Source organism: Nicotiana tabacum, chromosome 15, assembly GCF_000715075.1.
Source record: "Nicotiana tabacum cultivar K326 chromosome 15, ASM71507v2, whole genome shotgun sequence".
In the NCBI taxonomy this organism is placed as follows: domain Eukaryota; kingdom Viridiplantae; phylum Streptophyta; class Magnoliopsida; order Solanales; family Solanaceae; genus Nicotiana; species Nicotiana tabacum.
The window spans coordinates 21,205,915-21,211,130 of NC_134094.1; the positions used below are offsets into that span (position 1 = coordinate 21,205,915).

Sequence of the window (5,216 nt, forward strand, 5' to 3'; positions counted from 1 at the left end):
CAAAGTAGGAATAGGTTAATTTTGCAATTTAAGTCTTACATATTATGTTAGTTAATTAGTGGTTAAAAATGAAAGAGAAGAAAAAAGGAGAAGGCGTTGTTTTGAGCTTCAAAACCGAACTGGGCCAACATTTAAATGGCCCAATTGCCAAATACTAGCCCCAGTCCACTTCAAAACTGGTCCAGCCTCTTCAACAACCAAACAATGTCGTCTTTCGCCTAAACAATCCTGGCCCTTCATCTTGTGCAATCCAACGGATGGGAACTCACCCCAATATCCCTTAAAATGGTTAGAACAGACCCCCCTACCCACCAAAACCCTTCCCAGAACCCCCCCTTTCTCGTCTCTCTCACTCACCGCCCAACGTCACCGCCGGAAATTGCCTACGGCGGCGGCCTAGCTCCAAACCACCAAAAAATATCACTCTATACTCCCTCTCCCTCCTCATTTCTAATATATTACCCATTTCCCTTAGAACCCTTCAGTTTTTGTTGAATAGAGGATTTAGGAAATACCCAAAACCCTAGTCCGCCCCCTTTCAATTTTTCACTAGTTTCAACACTCGATTTGACCTGGGACTTGCGTTGATCGATTGTTCTCAACGAGAATAATCGATTAACATTAGTTTCGGTTCATTTCAAAGATGTCGAAATCCGGTCAAACAACCGTTGACCGGTCATTTGCTCCCCAATCGTTCTGATGTTGTTTCTCCAGCGGGTCAAGGATCGTTTCTGTCGCTTACTTTGAGCTTAATAGGTATACTCCTTTTTCTTCTCCCTTTTCTATTGTTTTCAGCTTTTTGGCTCCTCATTCATCTTTGAATTTGGTCCGTCAATTAAGTCCAGTCATGCAGAATGAGGTTCTAGATGAATTAAGGTTTGCATATCGTCTTAATTGTCATTTTTCCGTTTTAATTAGTTGTTGATTCATAGTTCACTAATTGTTGGCTTAACTTTAGTTAATTGGTAATTTTGAATTAGTTAGTAATTACCTATGTTGAGTATTTATAGGTTTGCATAATCAATTGGACCACTTCCATGTTTAGTTGTCAAGTTTTGATTTGTTTGCTAGTTTGATAGACTTTCGAATTTGATGCTGAGTTTGCATATGTTCAGTCATTAAGAGTTTTGATTTTATTTTTAATAGTTTAATTGTTGTCTAAATATTAGTTTAAATTATTGGTTCAATGCAGAAATCCTGTTTCATAATTAGGGTAAGTGGTTTTAAACTGTTAAGGAGTTAAGAGAAAGAAAAGAAGGAAAGAGTAAATAACATGGGCCTAAGGGGATATGTTGGGAATTGACTAAAGGAATATTTTTTCTGTAGCTGTTTTAGAAGATTCTATAAGATAGAATAAGGGTCATTTTACAATTAAAAAATGAAAGGGGTTGGGCATTTGGGGCTGAGAGAGTAATACAAAAATAGAAAAGGGACTGAAAAAGAAAAGAAATAACAGAAGGCACAACTAGAAAATCTGTTATAAAAGATGCCCTCCCTACACACTACTCATGGACTCTCATAAACTCTCACCCTTCACCCATGCAATACTTCCCTGAAAGAAAAGCTGAGAACAAAATTCTGAAATTCAGAATTGAATTCTCGATCTTGAAATCCAAAACTTCCAAAACCGTAAAAAAAAAAAACAAAAGAGTTTAGAAGTTGTTTCTAAGATTTTGCTGGTTCTCTTCAATAACTTCTGGTTTCTCAAGTTAATTTTGGACTGGAAATTGAGGTTTACTATGTGGTCTACTGCTTATTAGTTGCTATTTGTTGCTGCTTATCAATCTGTAGCTGAGCTTTTAGTTCTGGTTTTTATTTCTTCTCCAGAAATAAGAGATCTATTTTCTTTTGTGTGTTTTGCTGTTAACCAGGTATCCTCTGATCAAATGTCCTAAACCTTATTTGTTTGAATGAGAATAGTATAAATTTGTTCATGTTTTGTTAGTTTCATTGCTGCCAAATTGATTGATATTCCCTATGTTACATCATGTTCTATCGATAAGTGTAAATGTTATTCCGTGAGAATTGTTGTTGTAATTTCTGTGGTTGTCAACAGTTTAATGTGTTAATATACTGAAATGAGATCATTGTTGCATAAACGATCATTTTACTCTCTGCCTGGAATAAAAAAATCTTGCTGTTTATTGGTGATGAAGGAAGTTGTTGGCACTGACTACACGACTGTAATTTGCAGACCTGACCACTAATTGGTCAGGTCAGTGAATTTTGACGCCAAAGAGTGGGATGGAGGTTCAAGCTGAAAGCAAAATATATTTTGCTTTAGGCTCAATATTATCCTAACTGATTTATGCATGTATTAGAAAGCTTTATGCCATGTTATCATTATTGAGAATTGTAATTGAAATGACCACTACTGTAAACACCAGAATCTGGTAGTCTCGAGGTTTGAATGCCAGCTTTGCTATTTGATATTCGTATAATTGACTTTTCTGCTCATATGCAAATCTGAATTTAGTTTAAAGTATTAATCTGCACAAAAGGTGGCTAACTTTACGATGGCATGTTTGGCCATGTATTGTGATTGAGTTTATTGGCCTTGCTAATTGTGCCTGCCAGCAAGCTTTGGAGTTCGCTAGGCACTGAATTTTCTTTTGTCATACGAAATTGGGCTTCAAATTAAGGCCACTTGTTTGTACATGACCTGTTTGGAATTTTGAACGAAATTAAGCTTGACCCATGGCACTGTTGCTAATTGTTAGGTTGACTTCTGTTAGTGGCTCTAAAAAGACGTATATAGGGATATAGACAACAACTCAGTTCACCCCTTTAATTGGCCACCTCCTCGACTCATGAAAGCTTGAATTGAACCAAGTAGCAGATGTGCCCAAAACGATGTTAGTCATATCAATTAGACTCCTCTCCACTTGTAGATACTCCACCCGTAAATCAGCTTACAACTTGTAAATACGCACCCTAAATATCGTATTTAGGAAATAATCCATTTATGAATATTCATAGAATGCTTTAGGCACGCATTTAATTTAATATCGTGATTATGTATTCGCGTGACATAATTATGATTCCCAACATAAATCAAAGTATGCGTTCGCGCGACTTTGGCAGAACAATCTTAACAAATAATTAAGTGTTATGGATTGTGTACACGTACACGTGACATAAATTTGGCACCTACACAAAACAGATTCACCCACATGTGATTCGTTTCAAAGATAATTCCTTAACTCCATAATAAGTAATTTAGATATGGTAAAAGATTAAAATGCACATGGGTTCTAAAATACGTAATAATCAAATTAATAATCCAATCCCCGGTAACGACGCCAAAATTTGACGAGCTTGAAACACACACTTAAATATGCTCGCTAGTCGAATATAGTATAATATAATATCGTATCCACAGAGATTGGAGTTAAACAGTATTATCGTAGTTTGTAGCTAGATTGCTATCCAAGATGATTAACAATTTAGATTTATGTGATTAATAACTAAAATTAACTAAGAATTTAAAGCTAATTAACTAATGACAATCGAAGCAAAGGTAAGCAAGGAAGTTATCCGTGGGAAAAAATAGGGGTTGATTCGATAGGTGCAAGGTAATTGTTGGGATTTAACTCTAGTTAATTCACTTCTAATGTTCAAGTGAGTTTCTCGAATTCACTCAATTATTAGTTCAAACGTTTAGCAGAAACTCCTCTCTCGATTAAGTCTCAACCTTACAATAAGAAACAATTTATGCTCGGTGAAGATATGCACGACTTCGTAGTGGATTGGTCTTTAGGAGAACCTCTTTCGATTATCTTCCTAACTAGGTTTAATCAACAATTCAACTCGCCTCTTTCGATTACTAAGAGGAATTAATGAATTCAACCAACAAGATAATGCAAGGATATCACAAGTTATGCCTCTTTCGATTACATGAACATGTAAATATATATGCAATTATTAAAACATCCAAAACAATTCAATGCATAAAAACTAGAGTTATAATCCGCAAACAAATATTAATACACCAAATCCATCAAACCCTAAAGGGAACTACTCCATAGATGTGGAGTAATTCATCACAAATATGTTTAAAGTAAAGAAAAATATAAAACGATCCAAACTCGGGTCTTGAGTGAGGATTGAATGATGAATTCCTTGTGCTTTTGCTTCTCCAACTCCTCCTTAGAATCCTTAGGTCTAATATGTGTCCAAAGTCCTTAAAATAACGTTTTCCCATTTATTTATACCAAGTAGGGTCGGGCCTAGACGAAAACACCTTCTCCTGCACAAAATAGGACAAATAATCTGGAAACATTGCACAAGCGCACCGCATGGGGCGACGCACCATGCGGGGAATTAGTGGGGATTTCCAGAGAGTGGTTTCTGACGGGCAACAGACATTTTACACATGCGTGGCGCGACGCGCTAGTGTTGTTTTCTCAGAGTACGGATTTTTCTTGACTTTTTGATATCCGGACGTGGTTTTCGACCCCCCGAACGCGATCCCGGCTTAATACCTTGGACTTTTACTCAGACTTCAAAGCACCAGATAGCTTGAATTCATTCCATAGCATCTACATAACTCGGAATCACTCCTACAAGGCATAAACACACAATTAATGCAAAACACTAGCGATTAAAGCTCAAATTCAATTAAAGTACAGTAAATTAGAATGCATTAAGCGACTAAACACGAGATTATAGCCTACCATCAACACCCCAAACTTAAACCATTGCTCGTCCTCGAGCAATCAAACTACACTTTATAAAGACACGACTTTTTTAAACAACTCTCCTAACTCATCACACAAAGAATAATTAACATATACTAAGCACAATAGTGTAACATCCTAGCCTCAAGAATTGACTCACAAGCACCATGAATTATTTATAACCCGCTCACTTACTCCAACATAGAGGTTAAGCATTACCTTTAATTCGCGAATCAAGTTCCCTCACACAATGTAACGACCCGACCGGTTGTTTTGAGCTCTAGTGCGTTATTCAGTGATTTGAGGCCCTGAGCAGCTTCACTTTGGGTATTATGACTTGTACGTATGGTCAAAATTGAAATTCGAGAAGTTCGGAGTTAATTTGGAGAGAAAATTCTAATTTCGGAAGCCTTAAGTTGGGGGAATTGACTAAAGTGTGATTTTTGAGTAGACGATCTCGGAATCACAATTTGAAGGTTCCATCAGGTTCGTATGATGATTTTGGACTTAGGCGTATGCCCGGAGCGGGTTTTGGAT

The 5,216-nt window shown here is 36.7% G+C and overlaps 1 long non-coding RNA gene across 1 annotated transcript; it reads left to right on the forward strand.

Annotated features, from left to right (window-relative positions):
• The first annotated feature begins 310 nt into the window (after positions 1 to 310).
• Positions 311 to 2,457, forward strand: LOC107760447 (uncharacterized). The gene is made up of 2 exons (XR_001642398.1): positions 311 to 756; positions 2,157 to 2,457. It is a non-coding gene; the product is annotated as an uncharacterized LOC107760447 (long non-coding RNA).
• Positions 2,458 to 5,216: the final 2,759 nt, after the last annotated feature.